The sequence below is a fragment of the Diabrotica undecimpunctata genome, chromosome 7 (assembly GCF_040954645.1).
Source record: "Diabrotica undecimpunctata isolate CICGRU chromosome 7, icDiaUnde3, whole genome shotgun sequence".
Lineage (NCBI taxonomy): Eukaryota > Metazoa > Arthropoda > Insecta > Coleoptera > Chrysomelidae > Diabrotica > Diabrotica undecimpunctata.
Genome location: NC_092809.1, coordinates 53,152,502 through 53,174,045, shown reverse-complemented (window position 1 = coordinate 53,174,045; position 21,544 = coordinate 53,152,502). Strand labels below are relative to the sequence as shown.

General features: G+C 30.7%; 1 long non-coding RNA gene across 1 annotated transcript; it reads left to right on the top strand.

Moving 5' to 3' along the window:
• Positions 1–400: 400 nt before the first annotated feature.
• Positions 401–8,831, top strand: LOC140446748 (uncharacterized). The gene is made up of 3 exons (XR_011951492.1): positions 401–845; positions 1,027–1,150; positions 7,203–8,831. It is a non-coding gene; the product is annotated as an uncharacterized lncRNA (long non-coding RNA).
• The last annotated feature ends 12,713 nt before the right edge of the window (positions 8,832–21,544 follow it).

The window sequence follows — 21,544 nt, the reverse complement described above, 5'->3', positions numbered from 1 at the left end:
CAGAAAATTACTAAATTAAATTAATAATTAAACAAGAACTGAGCCAAGTTGGAAGTGTTAATTATTTAATCGAAAAAAGGCTTAATATAGCGGCTTAAATGTGCTTCCCGGATCAATTAATAAAAATATCATGAAGGAATTGCATAATTCCACTATAAACAGGAATAGAACCCATTGAAACATATGCCACATAATCAGTAGTGCACCTAGAATTTGCCTCTGGGGGGGGGGTTTTGGTTGGTCACCGAAATTTTTTTATGATGTTACCTCCATTTTGAGTCCTTAAAATGTGTGAGTAACAGTGTCGGAATAGGGTCCTGGGGGGGGGTTTAACCCCCAAAACTCCCCCATGGGTGCGCCACTGCACATAATACGAGAAAGCATTGTTTAAATAGAACTAGTTAGTCAACGCAATGTATAAATTTGTTTGATTCTAATTGAGACAGTCACTAGATGTCACCACTCTTTCTGTCTCAATAGATTTTAATATACCATTCTTTGTTTGATATACGTTATACTAGATGGTGCTATGTGAAAAAGTTAAAGACTAAACTTAACGTCCATTTTTGATCCATTGAATTAAATTCACCAGCGTTGCAATATTTCACTGACATAGTAGCAACAGGTTTATTTACAACATTTTAAACATGTAACAAAAAACAGACCTTGAATCACTTAAGATATTCATTTAAAATAGAGTTATTACTATCAACTAGTAAATATCGTGTCAACTAAAATTGTACATAAACGTACTGTGGCTTCTAAATCTTCCTATATCTAAATAAGTTTAAAGAATTTAAATATTTTATTTTATTTGGAAGTGTATTACAAAAATTTGGTCCGAGGTAAGTAAAACATTTTAATTACATGTGTTTAAAACATAAAAAAACATTGTATGAGAAATGAACAAATTAGGTATTTAGAAATAAATTTTAGCGGATAATACATACATTCGATAATATTTGAAAAAAGTGATTTTAAATTAAAATAATGTTACTTCCATAATAAATTAATCGTTTTTTACAGATGGCTGGAAATATTTGTTGTTATTACAAATGTGGTTTATCATCATACAAAATTCATGGTTTAAGAATGTTCAGATTTCCGACAAAAAATCTTTCGGCTTGTCAAACATGGATATTACACTCTGGTAAGTAAATAGAAACTTTTTTTATATTCTTTAATTTTACACCGTTTCCGTTACGTAATTAACTTAAAAAAATGTTTATTTTTTTTTTCATTCATCATTTGAATTTTACGTTTTCGTTGGTATTATAATTATGATATAATAAACTTCGGAAAAACAAATTAGAGAACTAATTTATACACCAGTCCATCTGTAAAAAAATCATTGATTACACGTAAAAATCTTATAAAGATATTTGAAGGTTCTAAAAGATATACAAGTGTTAGTTAATAATAAATCTGTGAAGACATACAGGTATTTTGGTTTGTTTTTGTTTAAAAAATTTTAAAAAGTGAGAGGTCATTCTTTTGCTTATAAAACGTTTTTTATCCAGTTTAGAGAAAAATAGTTAAAATAAAAATTGTAGATCTTAAAAAGTTCTTCCTTTTGTGAGTTTCTAAATTAAAATATATAAAGAATTCACCAAAATAGTTGCAAAAAACCCTTGATTTTGCAGAAATTTATAAATTTTAATAACTTTGTTTTTGCATAATGGTATGTAATGTAACTAATAAAAATAGTGACGATTTGTTTATCATGGAAAGCGATTATTTAAACAACTTTTTGTTGAGCTACCCCAGTTAAAAAAAAAAAATTATGTTTTACGTACCACAGAAGCCAAGATATTGCAAATTTTACAAGCGCGATTTATTTTAAAAAAGTTCAAATCTAAAAAAAAACGGAGCTCAGATGGTTCTCCATTCTACTTCCGAAGAGGTATTTTACGAGTACCATCATTTTAACGGGTTATAAATTTTTACTTCTTTACCGCATATGCCATCTGTAAGCTGGATCGCACAATTCAGATCTTTATTTAGAGTCCCTTCAATTTTCATCTTTTACTGTTAATAGACAATGGAAGTATGATTTTAAGAATAAAATGCTTTGGTTTTAAATATAAAATGCTCTCTTGGCTCGTAATGGTCATAGAAGATTCTTTTTTTTTTAGGAAGTGTGTTTTTCATCAGTTTTTCATTAGCTTCTATATAAGTTTGTGGCATAAACGATATCAAAGATATAAATGTTTATAAACAGATTAAATAACCTATAAACTATTTGCTCTGATTGACATTTAGCGCACTGTAATAACTTATTAATTGCCATAATTTCAAGGAGCTATGTTATATGTTTTTGCACAAAAAAAAATTATTTTAATTTATAAATAACTCTTCATTATAAATTTGCATAAATAGCTGCAAAAATAAGGTTTTTTGCAACTATTTCGATTAATAGTTTCTTGTAATTTAATTTAGATACTCTCAAAAGTTACATTACTTTTTATGATCTACAACTCTAAAAAAGCTGAAAAAATCTTAAACAGATATTTAAAGTCTCTAAAAGGTATATGAGGGGTAGCTGATGACAATTATGTGAAGACTTTAGCTAATTTTGCTTTGCTTTTTTTTTAAACAATCGTAAAAAGTGAAAAACTTTATGCGCATAAAACGTTAAAATAAAAGTTATAGATCATAAAATGTTCTCTAATATTGATATTTTTATAATTAAAATACATAAAGAATTGACCGAGATAATTTAAAAACCCTTATTTTTAAAGTATAATTTATAAATGTTAATAACTTTTATTTTGCATAACGATATGTAATACAACTATTTAAAATTATGGTAGTTAATGAGTTTTTAAAGTGTGCTAAATGTCATACAGAACGACCATACAGTTTATGAGTTATTAAATTTGTTTATCCAGGAGACCGATTATTTAAACAACTGTACTTGTCCAAACAGTCACTCTAGGGATATTTTGTAAATAGCAATCGATTTTTTATGGCTTCGTTTTAAATTATTTAAAAAAAACATTAAGAATATAATAAATTTGTTTTTTAAAATCAGTTTGAAGAGTAACAAATTTTTAGCATATAAAAATTTCTAATAACTTTAACTTTTTTATGTCATACACTTGTATGTAGGCTCAATATAAAGCTAATAAAAAAAACATTAAAAAAACCAAAACCTTCTATGGCCCAGAGAAAATCAAATGGCATTTTTTTTTTCTTGTTTAAGAAATTGCAAATATTTTCATTGTTTATTAACATTAAGAGCCGAAAATTGAACATTGTAAAAGAATATCTAATTTTTATAATTCGATTTATCAATAGCATACACAGTGAAGAAGTAAATTAGTTTTGAAACAAAAAAATAATGGTACTCGTAAAATATCGCCACAGAAAAATGCAAGGGAGATCTGTCCGCTGCAATATCTCAGCTTGTTTCTTGTTAGTGGTTATAGAAAGTTCTGTTTTTTTTTTAAATTGTGCTTTTACGCCAGCTTTTCATTGAGCCTACGTACAGCCGTATGACATGAAAAATATCAAAAGTAGTATAAATGTTTAGAAGCTAAAAAGCACTTTTGCAAACCGTTTTTTTAATAATAACGATCGATTCAAAAAACATCAAATAACTGTCAAAGGTTAAACACCCTTGTTAAAGTTCCTAATGGATTTTAAAGATTTAAACAGTGTTAAACAGATAAATTAATTCATCGACAAGTTAACAATACGAAGCGAAGTTCTTTAATCACAATGTGATAAGAAGACGAGTATCAAATTTGGTTTTATATTTCAATAGTCGAATTTAATTGTGGCTATATTGGTTTAATTAAAGAAAATCAGAGAAAATCCCAAGAAATAGGTGAGATCCTTTTTTTCTTTCTTTCCAGTTTGGGAGAGGGTCCTTTAGGTACTCACGTTTAGGTATTGTGTTACGGTCTGGGTAACCAAAACTACACATCATGAACAGTAATTAAATATTTACATTTACACAAAACAACTCCAGTTTCAACCCAAAATCATATGTCGTTGCCGCAGTCTCTAGACCTCCTTCCCGTTCGTTTTCTAAAAGGGGACAAGTTATTGTCATGCACTCCATTTTGAATACTGTTTTATTTGAATATATTAAAGAAATTGGTAAAATAGTTTATCCAAAAAATATTACTTTTAAATCTCGCATTTCGAATAATCGAATCTACATTTTCCTCACTTCTACTGACATCGTTGATCAACTAATACACCGAACGTCATAATTAATTTCACCGTCATCTTTATCTGCAGGCTTCTTTCTGCGACCAAAAGAATCCTTATTTCAAATGTATCTCCTTCCATCCCGCATTCACTAATCGAACAGTCCCTAAGAAATACGGAACATCAGATGATCAATAGGCATATATCATGAGTTTTCTGCTCTTTGTATATTTTTACTTCATCTTTTGCCAAATTTAGACACGATATTTAATTAAGTAAGAAAACTTTATGTTCTTCAAATACTAGCCCAAGTCTAGTTTAAAAAATAAATTGTTAATAAAAAATAACCTTAAAATATCCAATCCCTTTTTTAATCAAAAGGTTATACTTGATAAAATAAAAGTTTTGGAACAAATCTGGACCTAACCATATATACTCTTTTCTTCCTTCACCCTTTCCTTATTCATCCTTAGTTTCACAAGATACCAATTATCCGAACTCTTTTCGTTTTCTAGAATTATCTTGAAAAATTTCTCGAAAATTTCTTAGGCACCAACGACCCTCTAAATGAAGCCAGTAAATTTACCACTGACATACCGCTGACAATCGTCAATGAAAGATCTTGCCCTAATCTATGCTAATATAAAAGAAAAATCATTACAAAAAAAAATTTTTGTTAAAATCCATTATAAAAGGTATATAAATTAAAAAACCCAAATGGGCTGTCATGAAGACAAAAGGTTTTTGGAATCTATATCCCATCATCGGTGTCTAGGTGAACATGTTTTGAGCCGCTAAATATCTGGGTAAAAACCCGTTAAAAGTTATATGTTACAATTTAGTTTACATTATTTAGTCTTATATATTAGGATGTTAAAGCTACCAGTGGATATAATAACATGGCAAATGTTATCATATCCACTGGTAACTCAACCCTGGTGAGGTCCCAACCTCATATAAACTTATACAAAGTGTAGTAAATCTACTTCAAGATAGATCTAACGAACTAGGATTATCACTCACTGAGAAAAATTAGTAAAATTTTCCAGAAGAATTTTCACTCCCTTAACCAAAATTTTATTTAACAATTCTCTACTTTCTGCTGTTAATTAATGTAAAATTCTCGGTTTTATGTTTGACTCCAGATTAAATTGAAAGAGTCAAATCTCTGAACTTAAAACCAATTGTTTTAAAAGTTTGTTTGTTTGTTTTAAAACCCTCAGTCATCTTCAATGGGGTGCCGATAAAACTTCTTCTAGGTCTGAGCGCTTTTCGCTTTAGTCCTATTGAGAGTGTATACCGTGAATCTAATGAACTTTCTCCTACCCTAAGACGATAATCACTTCTACTTTCGTATGCTGCATCAACATCCGCAAATCCATTTAATCCCGTTCATTCCCTAATTGCCACAATGGCGTCTTCTTCCACTAACAATAACCAACACCTTATATTAAAACCTATACCTCAATTAATTTGTCCACTACTTAAAAATATTGACTTTTTCAGACTAGTTCATTTCCTCTAACTTTACTTCCCCTCTGGGCTAAAGATCTCCCTTCAATATATACCTCTCACCATTTTTAACAAACTTGAATCTTCTAACCTTCTTATAAAGAAAGCATTTTTAGAATTTAATTTTCTATACAGATGCTTCTAAAACTACCACTGATATTGGTTGCGCAGTAACCACTAAACATGAACTTGTAAGATCATCTCGGTTACCCTTAATATGCAACGTTTGCAGAGGTGAACTATATAGTATTCTGTTGGCTTTTAAATGCATCTCCCATCAAAACAGACATATTGCCATTTGTTCAGATTAACTTTCATATATTCATTTAGTCAATACAATTTTCACTGACCACCTATTAGTTCAAAACATTCATGACATATACCAAAATCTCTCTGCTTACGATGTAAGTCTCTCTCATATAGCTGCCTTCTCACACCGGAACTACTGGTAATAAAACAGCAGATAATTTTGTCAAAGAAGCTACCAACCATGGGGTGACTGAAGTCACCCCAATTCAACTAGCTAACGAATCTCGAAATTCGTTTTTAAAAAGTCAGTAGAGGATATTTGACAAAACTTATAGCAAAAGAGCAAAACAACTTTTCATAAACTTCAATCTTTTATTGGTCATCTCTCCCTAGACTTCATAACTAGAAGAGAAGCATCGACTATTAGAAGACTACGAATCAACCATACCAAACTTACCGACTGTAAACAATTCACCAACCTGTATAAAGCACTGGACTTGAAACCTTCTCTAAGGAACTAGAGAATCATCTACCTCTTCCTCAACTGTAAATTGTATATGTTGATTATGATTGTTGAAAATGTTGACTATTTCATTAATTTTGTGCTTAGGAAGTGCCAAAACTAAATCATCTACATATCTTTTAATAAAAGGAATGAAAAAAGTGTAATTGTTGATACAATCACTGATAACATCATCCATGACTAGATCCCATAGGACTATCAAAAATTTGTTTTTGGTAGTGATATGGGATCTTTTTTTTTTCCTAATATTGTTCTGAAGCTATTTTCTTGTGGCATTTTAAATTAATTACTATTTAAATGGGAATAAGCCACAATTAAAGGTTACAATATGTTTATTGACGTTTCAATTTCCACTTCGGAAATCGTTCTAAAAAACAAACATGTTTGAGAACGATTTCCGAAGTGGAAATTGAAACGTCAATAAACGTATTTTAACCTTTAATTGTGGCTTATTCCCATTTAAATAGTAATTAATTTCTTTTTTTTCCTATCTAAAAATTTTTTTCTTACTCTTATATAATATATTATATAATATATTTATATATATATATATATATATATATATATATATATATATATATATATATATATATATATATATATATATATATATATATATATATATATATATATAGATATAAACATATATTGGCATAACTGCCAAGTTATCTATATCTTAAATACAGAACTTATTTTTTTAATTTATTGTGCAGAAAGTTGCTTTTTTTCATTTGTGTTAATAATAATATTGTTGTAGGTAATGCTGCATTGGAAAGTCTGGAGCTACCCGATTTAAAAAAAATCTATGCAGTAAGCATTTTGACCAAAAATATCTAAATGCAAAATATTTACCCAGTACTGCTATACCAAAAAAATATAGTGAGGTAGAAGAGGAAGGTTCGTTAACGACACCACGCGTTTTTCATACGTATTCAATAGAAAAACAACCATCAACCAGTGCCAATACTGTTTCGCACAGTGATAATTCTGAACTTGACGATTTTGTTGATGAGCTTTTTAGATATGCCGTTATCACCATTGGTCAAGAAAAAAAGATTTCATAATTATCACACACTTTAAAGGAGATTACATGCATCTCGAATACGGATTAATCTTCTTAAAACTCGCATAACAGCACTAAAAAAAGAGACTGGTTAAGATTAGGACAAAATCTGTACAAACTGCACGAAAGCCACAAACTCAGTTTTCTGCTGCAGTTTTTCTTGAACACTTTACTATCATAACGTTTGTTGGACTTGATACCATTGTAGTTAAACATCGATCTAATATTTTTAAACTAGTATTGCTGGTTCATACATAGATCCAACTCATACATTGCTTATTTTAGTTCATGCAAACAATGTTACAATCGATTTCTATAACTATTAATGTAAACAATTTTGTTTTGTTTTTTTACCTTGAATTATTATTTTGTTAATATTGTCTATGGTGTAGTTATTAGAATTTTCATAAGTGTTATCTAACTATTAAAATAACGCGAATTTAATTTTTGCATAAACAGTCATATCGAGCGAGTTGATTGAAAAAAACATTCTCATTTATGTAAACAGAAATACAAAAATGGTGTGTATATTATAAAATACATAAATAAATAAAATAAAGGGTACTATTTATTAAAGTTTTTAATTATTATTCCTTTTATCCCAACACATAGATTAATTTGTCCCTAAATATGTGTTGCCTCTTGTTGTGGCATATCGATCTGTTTATTTGTTTCAAAACCATTATCAAAAAACCATACCCATAAATTTACTATATTTTCAAACGTCATTTTAAAGATTAAAAGATTGAAAATTTAATTTTCTCAAAACATACATAAAACCATTGTTTAAAAAGATTTTTTTTTAAACAATGATAAAACTCAAGTCTTGACTAAAAAATAAACCTCCGCATGAGTGTTCTAAGACGATAGCAGTCGAGTCTATTTCAATTAAATATTTAATCCTTTTCTAACAAATCATATAACCAAATTAAATATCTGGTAAACTAATGAAAATTAAAAAAAGGCAGCATTTAACTGCTTCATTTAAATAGATTACTAACCGGTTTAGATTTATCAAGTCTCAAAGTAGAAAAACAATTTGAAATATTCGCTCGAAATAGTCAAGTTATGTTTCACAAAACGCATACAACGATAATAACAATAAGCATTTTATTAAAATCTTATATTTTCTTCACAATCTGGCACCCGTGTACAGGTTTGCATAAGTTACCAGACAGGTAAAAATATACTCGAATAGAATCCTGCTGAGAATTAAGTTTCTGTTAATAGTTTTTTAAATTTATGACTAGAGGCCGCCATATAACGGCAGAATAAAAATCAAACGTTTGTTCCATAAGGATTGTCTAACTAGTCCTATTTAAACAATGGAGAAAGGTATTATAGTTTTTTTACTTGATCAAAAGGGGACAAACTGTAGCAAATTTCATGGATTGGATTTAATCGACCTCCATGTGGTGGGCGGACAAATTAATATTCTAATAATAATAATTAGATATTGCAATAAATTGTAGTTTATTTTTAGATGATAGTAATGAATCCAGTTTTTAATTAGTTCATAATTAATTAATTATTTTTGAGGATAACGCTAATCGAAACAAAATTTTTTTAGAGAAAAACTAATGTATTAGATAGAAAATCGTTTGTATTTTATTATAAAACTAATAAGTTGTTTGTGGGGTGAAATAATTACAAAAAAAAATAATTTATTGACAAATAAATCATTTTCAGAGTGGCGCCATCTCACGGCAGAGTGCCAGATTAAGTATTACCCAAGAGAGAACTCATTTATCAAATATATAATCGTTTTTTATTAAAAAAAAAACTAATCTTATAGATAGGAAATCGTTTGTAGGGTAATATAAAACTAATTAGTTGTTTGTAAAGTCAAATATTTAACAATAGACTAATTAAATTATTCTAAACCTGAAGACATCTAACAGCAGATTTCTAGAATTACTACTCAAGAGAAAACTCATTATTTATCAGATGGATAATCGATTGTTGGTTGTTGTAAGACCAACTAGATTATCGATTCTACAAATACCTAACTGATTTCAAATATAAAAACAATAATTTATTATCCATCTGATAAATGTATTGTCACTTGAATAATAATTAATCTGGCAATCCGCTCTCAGATGGCGCCACTCAGAATAATATAATTGCAAACTCCCAAATAAGTGAATGAACTGGAACAGAAAAATATATTACCTATGAAAAATTATTTTTTATTTATCAAAATAATCTCCTCTAGCGGCGATACAATAATTTTTTTTTTCTTATTTTTCCCTTGTAAAACGATGTATGTGATAGGCTTTAGTTTCGACGATTATTTCCAAATCCGGTATCGGATGGTAAAATGTTATATCCACTCTAGTCTTCTTTATGGTGTCGAAGCCTAGACTGTTAATGTTGACTTAATGAGAAAACTGGAAGCTTTTGAGATGTGGCTTTTTAGAAGAATGTTAAAGATACCATGGACCGATCATATTACGAACGAAATGGTGTTGCACAGAATGGGAAGAACTTTTGACCACCATTGAAAGGCGAAAGACGGCATATTTGGGGCACATACTTAAAAATGATAAGAACGAGTTGTTGCAGCTGATTATTTTGTCATGGTTTTCACAGACATTTGACGCTGTGCATTTTAATGGTGAAACAACTATTCTTTCTTCAACAAATGTGGTAGTTTATTTTCATAATTGTGTTACAAAGTATTTTTTAAAACATGATTTTTGGACACTCCTGTAAAATTTTAGTTTTGTGACGTCAGCAGGTAGTGAACCAGACCCCATAATATTGATTTTAGCAAAAAAATTAAAAATTTCAAAATTGTTGAAAATATAATTCTCTTCATTTCTGCTTATGTACATTCATCTCGTAAAGTTAATATTAAACGAGATAATTCAATAATTATGATCTGTCACTATTTCCCCAGTTAACTAGGAAAGTATTGACTGTACAAAAAAAAATTGTGAAAAAGAAATTGTAAGAAATCGCATTTGCAACAATTTTAGTTCGTACTCTTTTTGTCTAAAAGGTAAAAACGGCGGAGATATTGAGCAAAAACAGTTCTCCTTTAAAATCAAAATGGCGGCTAACGAATGGCAGAATTCAGTCGCGATTTTAAATTTACATTACTTTTGATCCCCGTAAAGGTAAGAATAATAAAATTTGGGTAGTTTTGCATGCAAGGTCAATAGCTATTCCTACTGGAGTATATGTACAACTTTGAACTTTTGTACTCTGGCATCTGTACTCTGGCATACTTTTAACATGTCCGAACCAGATTCATTGTTTTCTTTCTATGTCATCATTGATATTTCGCTCCATACTTCCGAACCGTAAAGTGTAATACTTTGGACTATACTACCGTAAATGTGTTTTTTGGTTTCTCGTCGAATTGATTTTTGCCAGAGAAGAGAGTTTAAGGCACGGGTCGCTGCTCTGTCCTTGTTTATTCTTTCCCTGATTTCATCTGCGCTATTTCCCTTCTTGTTGAAATTGACCCCCAAATATTTGCAGGATTGCACGACTTTGATTTTGTCGTCTTCCAAGACTAGGTCACATATTTCATCTATTCCCACTAAGAGATATTCACATTTTGTCATATTCATGTTTAGATCTGCCACCTCATATTCTTCTTGCAGTTTTCTTACCATATAGCTAAGATCGTAGCTGTCTTCGGCAATTACTACCTAGTCATCCGCAAAGAAAAGTGTATATAGCTTGTTTTCTTCCACCGTTATTTCCATGTTTCTACATTTTTTTACCCATTTCACTAAGGATCTGTCCAAATAGATTTTAATTAAGGTGGGTGACAGACAGCAGCCTTATCTTAGTCCCTTTGTTGTTTGAAAAGGAGTGGTGATTTCTTGTCCCATTTTAATTCTTGCAAAGTTTTGTTCGTAATATTTTTGAGTGGCGTTAATAAGAATTGGGTTTATTTTCAAGTTACCCATTTCTATCCATAGTTGGGAGATCGGTACACTGCCATATGCTTTTTCCAAATCTATTAAAGCTATATGAGTTTCTCTATTTCTCTGCACTCGTCTTTCTATTGCAATTTTTAATGTGAATATATTATCCATAGTGGAGCGTCCGGCCCTAAATCCCGCTTGTTTTTCGGGTTGTTTGTCTTTAATATCATTTTCTATCAGGTTTCGTAGTACTTTTGAGTATAGTCGGCCTATAGTAGCAATTACTGCGATCCCTCTATAGTTTTTAGGATCCATCTTTGTGCCTTTCTTGTGTATTGGAGAGATATACGATTGTCTCCATTCTTCTGGAACTTCTTCTCCGTTTAAGCATCTTTGGAATAATTTTCGGATCATCTCAAACAGTTTTGATGATCCATACCTCATCAACTCTGGATGTATTCCGCCTGGGCCTGGAAATCTTTTTAATTTTATTCCCTTAACTGCTTTTTTACTTGTTGTATTGATATTTCAATTCTTCCTTCTACTTCCGCTTGTTCATTTGTCTGATTAAACCTTTTTCTTCTCTCTGTTAATAAGTTCTCAAAATACTCTACCCATGTGTTTATTTATTAGGACTTAATTTTTTGTCGTTGTTCTCATCGTTTTTATAGTTCTCCAGGCTTCAGAGCTCTTTGTCCCTCCTATATGGTTGTCTTGGTAATGGCATTTTTGTTCCCATGCACTATTTTTCTTTTTTACCACTTCTCGTTTGACTTCTTTATTCAAGTTTTTATATTGTTGTGTTGTATGTTCGTCTGCCTGTTGTAATAACTTAAGATATACTTTCTTCTTTCTTTTTATCTTTTCTTCCACTTCTTTATCCCAACAATATGGTTTATCTACTCTCCGTACCTGTGGCCCTAAGGCTTCTAGCGCTGCGTCTTTCATGCAGTTTTTTATATGTTCATATTCATTCGTCGTTGATCTGTGTGATTCCTGTAGTTTTTGTGTTAGTCTCCAGGAGTAAAGTAACTGTGTGCTCTCGCTATCTAGATTATCTAAGGTGTACGCAGTTCTTTCTATTTTTTCTCTGTGTTCTTTGTTGATGTCTGTGTGGTTCCTGTCTACGAATGGTGTATATATTTTTCCTATTATCAGGCAGTGGTCCGAGCCGCACTCTGCTCCTCTATTCACTTTTACGTCCTGTACTCTTAACTTAGTTTGTTGTCTTGTTATGAAATAATCTATTGAAAACTAGTTGTTAATTGTATTAAAGGCTACAGTTAAGAAATAAGAGTCAAACAAATGGTAGAACAAAAATGTTACTTTAAATGATGACTTTTCGGTTAGCAACGCTCAAATAAACGCTTAAGGCTGTTTTATCGGTGCATCAAAACCTAGAGACAGTGTTTTCTCTGTTATTTACTGACAAAATGTCTCGAAATTTGGACACGTTATTCGAAATTATGTTGCCTTTAAACTGATGGTTTTACTTTTTTTATTTTTTTGAAACTTCTGTTGAAAAATTGGAATATACTGTTTAACGTTCTATTATAACCAAACTTTTTACGCCCATCACTCTAAAGAGTTTTTTTTTCTGTAATCGTTGATTTTTGTTTCACCTTTCTGTGTCCAGTAATAATCGAGAAAAGCGTGTTCCAACTTTAAAGAAAATTGCCTAAAAATACTGAAATCTAATAGTGAAACGTGTTACTCATCATTGGGCTGAGTTTCATCGTTATCGCCTTCGTGACGTCAAATCTCATGAACGTACGGTCAGTTAGTTCGTGTTAAAACTAATTTGAATGGAGAATAATGTATTTGTTGTCATTAAACTACCCGTCGGCCGGCGGCACTGAGTAAAGATGGTCTCGCGTAAGCAGTGTAGAAAAGTAAGTGATACGCCCATTTCAAATCGCAGTTGGCTTGAACTGCTAAAACAGCCTTAAACTCAGATAGAATATTGGAGGTGTTGTCACGAGTAAAAAAAAATAGTAACTAACAAGAAATAAAATTATTGCGCGAGAAAATACACACCAAATGAGTGTTAGTCCAAGAGGGAATAATTAATTAACGATTACAACAAAGATATGTGATAAAAAATAAAAATTAAAAGGGAAACTCCCAGTGGTTGGCTGTATACCATAGTTTATCAAACTTACAAAGAAGTAAAAACTTCTGACGTATAACGGTATATATTTATTAAAAAAATTTAATTATTGGTTAATTTTAATTAAAATTATCCAAAACAGTTAAAAGTTCTCTTAAAAGTTTCAAAACGTTGACAGGACCGAAATAATTTTAAAAAAACTTTTAATGCTTTTGGATAATTTCAAATTTTTTTAATAAATATGTACCATCATAGATCAGAAGTTTATTAAAAAATACTTATGTCTTACGCTGCATTTATACTGGCCACTAAAATGGCATATTTTCAGCAATATTTAGTAGAAATATTGCTCAGAGATATTTGTGAAAACAGAAATATTTACGTATAACTTGTCAACAATAATGAACAATATTTACTGCAATATTTCCAGCCATGCTTGTTGCATTATATATCCATTTTAGATGAAAAATAGCCTTGAAGTATTGACGAGAGGAAGTCAAAAATAAAGATGTCCGACATTCTACAAATTGCTACGTCCTTAATCGTGCTACGATACACAAAAATGAATAAAAACGAAAAATGTGGATAGATACTCCCTTTTTCAAGTAAACGCGAAACAATGAGTACCTAATTTACTAGGGAAATAATGCTAGGCAATTATTTGTTTAAGAATTTTACAAGAATGTCTAAAAGTTAGTTCGAACTATTAATAAATATAATAGGACCAAGAATAGAGAAGAAAGATACAAACACAAAAAAACGCAATACCAATCTCAACAAGATTAGCAATCGTTCTTCGGTTTTTGGCGACTGAGACTGGTGACTTCTATACTAAAGTTTATTTCATTAAGCGATGCAGAGCATATAAACAACGATAAATTTAACAGATAATGTTAAAGATATTCCAAATGAGTCTACTCGTTCCGATAAGTAACAGTATAATTATGACACTTTATTAATTTTTTTCTTTTTTCAACTATTAGTGTTTATTGCATAGTAAATAAATTATTGTTATCACTGAATACATAGTAAGGGAAAAATAATCCGATTTATAAAATTAATGAAAATTTTATGCATACATGCAAGTAACAGTTCTGCAAGAATATTTAAAAACTAACCGAAATGTCCATCTTTATTTCGTTACTGCCGACGTCGTCGGAACTCATACAGGTTCGGACACGATTTAAGTAGGTATTCGGTATTGAAATTTTGTAATTTGAATCGATTTGTGAGTAAATTTTTTGTCATCTGTATTATAATTATGGTGTTAATGTTGAATTAGCAATTAATTATTATGCGATTTAAAACTATTTAAGTATATATTTTTATTTAACGGCCCTATCTATACGTGAGTGTGATTACTGTAACAGTAATCACGTATTTCAATAACAGATATTGAAACCAAAAATACCATCCACTGATTCTGCTGATGAATTGGTTGAAAATACATGGAGTCCTCCTCGAAAACGAAGTAAAAGAAGCCCTCTTAGCGTTGAAGTTAAAGAAATGATTTTAAATGTTTTTAAATGTGAAAGACAAGAAAATCCCGGGTTAGTGGTTGAAGATATTGTGAAAAAAGTGGCCAATAAAGTTGGAGTTTGTGATAGAAGTGTGTTTTCGGTGATCAAGGAATACAAAACGAATCATCAATTCGCTGGATCAAAAGTATGTCTAACCCGGAAAAAGAAGTTTGACAAAATTGATGATTTTGACAAATATGCCATTAGAAGACTGGTTTATAATTTTTTTATGGGCAACGAAATACCCACCGTTGATAAGGTTTTAAAGAAGGTGAACAATGACCCTAATTTGCCAAATTTTTCGAAAACCACGTTTTACTGAATATTGAAAAATCCTAATTTTCAATATAAACGTAGGGGAAGAAACGCTCTTTTACTAGATAGAGACGACATTGTGATGTGGCAAAGAAAATATCTTCAAAAGATAAGAGCTTATAGAGAGGAGAAGCGGAAAATATATTATCTGGATGAGACATCAGAAGTACAAAATCAAAAAAATGGACTGGCACAATTATGAGTGACATATATAACTTCTGTTGGTATTACAATTCTATATTGTACATTTTTATGTTAAGTGTTGGCATTACCTGTCAGTGACAAGTGTCAACGTCAACAAGTAGAATTAAGAGATGATGTAAACAGGTTATGTCAGAATAAAACGTTTATTTTTTTGTCAACGTATCTTTTACTATTTCCATCTATAAGCAAGACTTTTTCCATCACGCATCCCTAAAGGTTATGGTCCCAGAGTTGTGGAAATTCAAGAAGCTTGCATAGTGGTAATCAGAAAACAAAAGTGTTTACGGAGAACGTGGTACGGAACTCAACGACAAAAATGGCGGAAACAAATGTTGTAAACATCAAACCGTTTGATGGAAATAATTTCTCCAACTGGTTATTCAGAGTTAAATTGTTACTGGAACAGGCTGGTGTCTTAGCTGTACTATCTCAAGATGAACCTGCAGATGATGTCTCTCGAAAAGTATATAAGAAAAACGATGTGAAAGCCCGGAATCTAATTGTGCAATGTTTGCATGATAATGTACTGGAAATGATTAAATCAAATACCTCAGCAAAAGAGATTATAGGTACATTGGAAAATACTTACCAAAAGAAGGGAATTTCGACACAAGTTCAACTTCAGCAGAAACTAAGGTCATTGAAATATACAACAGGGTCTTTAAATATGTTTTTAACAGAATTCAATCAAACTGTGTATGAACTTAAAAGTGCAGGAGGTCAAGTACAAGATGGTGAAGTTATATCACAGTTACTCTCTGCAATGCCTGAAGCATATCAAGCAGTTACTACAGCAATTGATATTATGTTTTGTCAAGATGAAACTAAAGTTACATTAGAGTTTGTTAAAAACAAGCTACTAATGGAAGAGGCAAGGCACAATAAAAATGACCATGAAACAAACCCTGATGTTACATTTGTAGCAAATAAACAGCCATGGAATAAATGGAAGAATAAAGCTGGAACAAGTAATGGTAATGTGAGAAATAATAAACCATTTCAATTTAAATGTCATAACTGTGGAAAAATGGGACACAAGCGCTATCAGTGTTGGAAAAATAAAAATGGAAATAGGGCATTCCCAGCAGAAAATGGTGAAAAGGTAACATTTTTGACAGCAGAGGAAACCACCTTAGTTAGCAATTCAGAATCTGGTGAAATAAATTTCATAATAGACAGTGGTGCTACAAATCACTTAGTTACAAAGGATGTTGAAATGTTTTTAGATAATATCCAGGAAGTAATGTATAATATAAATGTAGCAAAGAAGGGTCAATCATTGGAGGCAATAAAACAAGGTGATTTGAATCTAGAAGCAGTAAATGGTAACCTAATTGAGATGAAGAATGTATGGGTATGTAATCAACTTTCATATAATTTAATGTCTGTGAAGAAAATGGAAGAAGCAGGTCTTCAAATTGTGTTCAAAGATAAACAAGTCAACATAATGAAAGGAGATCATGCTGTGATAACTGGTGAGTTAATAAATAACTTATATATTGTTAAATTAAGATGTAGACATCTACCAGAAGCACAAATTACAACTGTTGAACGTAATGTGCTAATGCATAGGAAAATGGGTCACTCTGCAAAGTATCCCATATCTGGTATATGTGAAATCTGTTTAAAAGGAAAACAATCACGATTACCTTTTCACAGCATTGACGCTGAAAGAAAAGCAAAAAGAATTTTAGAAGTTGTATCAACAGATGTGTGTGGCCCTATAGATCCAATAACTCATGATAATAAAAATTATTTTGTTACATTTATAGACCATTATTCACATTTTTGTATATGTTATTTAATTGAGAGAAAATCTGAAGTAATAGATAAATTTAAAGAATATATTGATATGGTCACTGCTAAATTTAATGTAAAAATTGAACGGATTAGGTGTGATAATGGAGGTGAATACTCATCAAAAGCTTTTAAAAGATTATGTTCAAATAATGGAATTAAAATTCAGTATACAGTACCTAGGAATCCAGAACAGAATGGTGTTTCTGAACGTTTTAACAGAACCATTATGGAAAAAGCAAGATGTTTAATTTTTGATTCAAACTTAGATAAAAGCATGTGGGGTGAAGCTGTAAGAGTAGCAGCATACTTAATTAATAGAACAGAAACTCGAACTTTACCTGATAATAAAACACCTGCTGAAATTTGGTATGGTGAAAAGCCAAATATGGAAAAGATAAAATTATTTGGTTGTAATGCTTATAATTTAATTCCTAAAGAAAATAGGAAATCTAAGCTTGATCCTCATAGTGAAAAACTGATTATGGTGGGTTATTCAGATAATGGCTACAGACTATGGAATCCAAAAGAAAGAAAAATAATCCATGCACGGAATATAATTTTTGATGAAAATTCAATTGAAAATAATAAAATTAGACTACCTGAGAATGAACAAATTGCTCAAATTCAAACTGAAAATAGAGTGGAAAATATTCCTGAAAGAATCACTGAACAAGAAAATGTACATGACGAAGAAGAAGAAGAAGTAGTTGAAAGAATTAATGAAAATAGAAGAAGTACACGAAATAAAAAGAGACCGACATATCTTGAAGACTATGATTGTGAGTATAATACAGAGATGAATCTACTAGCAGCTTTATCAGTAGGTCAATTTCTTGATGATGTTCCTGAAACCTTCTCTGAAGCAGTCAAGGACATGGAATGGAAACAAGCAATCCAAGATGAACTTCAGTCTTTGGAAGAAAACAATACATGGACTTTAGTTAAACAACCTGAAAATGTGAGTGTAATAGATTCCAAGTGGGTTTTTCGTGAAAAAGAAGTGAACGGAAAGGTAGTTAAGAAAGCTAGATTGGTAGCTCGAGGCTTCCAACAGAGTAATTTTAGTGAAAATGTGTATGCCCCAGTAGCAAGAATGGCTACAATTAGAGTATTACTGTCATTGTATGTAGAATATGATCTTTTTGTAAAACAGCTAGATATTAAGTCTGCTTTCCTTTATGGAACGTTGAAAGAACCAGTGTATATGTATCAACCAGAAGGGCTTGAAGGATATGACAAAAATTTAATTTGTAAGTTAAGTAAATCACTATATGGTCTAAAAGAAGCTCCTAAATGTTGGAATACACTTTTTCATGAAAGTATAACTGATCTTGGTTTTCAACGATCTAGGAAGGATCCTTGTTTGTATTTTAAGGATTTTACATTTTTACTTGTGTATGTTGATGATTTGATAATATTTTCAAAAGTTGAAGACAATATTATTTTTATAAAAACTGAGTTAAAGAAAAAATTTAAATTAAAAGAGTTTGATGATGAAAAATTGGTATTTTTAGGTTTACATATAAGTAAAATTGGAAATGAAGTTTATATTTCACAAAAGGAATTAATTAAGAAAATTTTGCACAGATTTAATATGAGTGATTGTAAAATTTCAGATATTCCAATGCAACCTAAACTTAATCTGTCAATTTGTAAAGATAAAAATTTGGTAGGAAATGTTAAGTTACCTTACAGGGAATTGATTGGTTGTCTGATGTATCTAATGTTAGGCTCTAGGCCAGATTTAAGTTTTTGTATGTCATATTTTAGTCAATTTCAAAATAATTACACAGAAGAACATTGGAAAAATTTAAAAAATGTTTTGAGATATTTGAAATCTACAGAAAATTATGTCTTAAGTTTTGTTAAAGGTAGAAACAAAGAAATAGAGATAGTATCCTATGTTGATGCAGATTTTGCAAACAATCAAATCGACAGAAAAAGTATTAGTGGTTATGTTATAAAGTTTAACAATAATGTTATTTGTTGGAAAACTAAGAAGCAAAATGTAGTGTCACTATCTAGTGCAGAAGCCGAATATATGGCATTATCTTCATGTGTCACAGAAAGTTTGTTCTTTAGTCAGATGTTGGAAGAGATTTTTAAAATTATGTATAGTGTACATGTGTATGAAGATAACCAATCATGTATTAAGATGGCTTCTACATTGGAATCAAAAAGAACCAAACATATTGATGTTAGACATCATTTTATTAGAGATTGTTTAGAAAAGGAACTTATTACTTTACAGTATGTACAGTCTGATCAGCAACAAGCTGACATTTTTACAAAGTCATTGTCAAAATCTAAATTCACCTATTTTAGGGAACTTTTAAATGTTACTGAGTTGTAATAGTTTTGTAGTTGCGCTAATATAGAATTGCAGAAGGGTGTTGGTATTACAATTCTATATTGTACATTTTTATGTTAAGTGTTGGCATTACCTGTCAGTGACAAGTGTCAACGTCAACAAGTAGAATTAAGAGATGATGTAAACAGGTTATGTCAGAATAAAACGTTTATTTTTTGTCAACGTATCTTTTACTATTTCCATCTATAAGCAAGACTTTTTCCATCACGCATCCCTAAAACTTCTTCGCTTTAGTGATGCTAATGCCGCATCTAGACAACAGATTAATTAATAAAAACGGACTTTTTTACAAAATATATGATCAGAGATCGCATTCTTCAACTATTTCGATATTTACTCTTCGTCAACAATGTAAATCCAGCAGAACATGACAGTCCTTTTTAGACAACAGTATATCCCCTCAAAAAGACACCGATTTGGAGTAAAAATGTTTGTGCTGTGTAATAGTGAAATTGGAATAATATCAGATTTATTAACAGATTATACAGTGCTACATCAGATATAGTGCGAGACAATTTATTAGGATTTAGGGGTAGCATAGTAAAATATTTTATAACCAAATATGAAAATGAAGGACATATATTCTAGACAGACAATTGGTACGTAAGTCCAAATTTAGCAAGTATTTGTGTGACAAAAACATTTTGTATGCAGTACGGTGAAATGAAACCGAAAATATTTTCCAAAGTTTTCGCAAAATGTACCGCATGGACGTTCTACATGAGGACCAGTGACAATATTTTAGCAGTGAACTGGAAAAATAAACGTAATGTTTATATGCTGACACCAATTCACGATGGCAAGTGTTTTTATGTTATGTTTTTATTTGGCAACAGCGCTTTTCTGTGAAAACTTAACGGTAACGATAAAACTAATATATGAGGAACAATTTGTTGAATTTGTTTGCCATCATGTTTGTACCGGTGAGTTATCATTAAACCTATAACTTGCATGCCTCATTGCATTGCTTGACTTTACGTTTAGTTCTGATGACCTATTTATAGAACCTACTTACATATGCATTCCCAAAAATTTTCAAATTTCGATAATTTAACAGTGACGAGTTACGACATATTAATAATATAATTGAGTAATGAGTATTTCCTTGTTATTATCATGAAACTTTTTAGAATTGTACGAACAACTAAGTATATCAAAAATTAAAAATAAAACTTATATTTTTTGCAGGTACTCTGTACATAAAATTGTTGGAAAAAAATAAATTTTTGGGTTTTTTGCCCTGGATAAATGGTTCCTATTATCGGATATCAACTAAAACAATCAGGTTCTTTGTCGAACACTTTTGCAAAATTAAAATATAAATTTCGTAATTACGTTAACATATCCCTGCATCGCTTAATGAATTTTACTATAGTTTAATGTATTTATTCAGGGTGCACCACTCTTCCATTTGTCTCATAGTTCCAGAAGTATGCCAAGCTTTAATAGATTGTTTAAAGAAATATATCTCTTAATGACACAATCTGGAAGAACAAACACCTAAGACAAGACACAAAAACAGAAATGTATAAAGCAGCAGTTAGACCTATATTAACATACACGGCGGAGACAAGACCTGACACCTCTAAAACAAGACGACTACTAGAAACAACAGAGATGAAAATACATCGACGAATATCAGGGAAGTCTGTTGGATAGGGATAGAAACGAAAACATAAGAAGAGCATGCAATATAGAAGACATAAATGGATGGGTGACAAAACGGAAACAGGACTAGAACGAACACATTAGTAGAATGACAGAGGATAGGATAGTACAAATAGCATGAGATAAGTCATGTCAGAAATGGACGAAGCAGTATTGGCAGACCA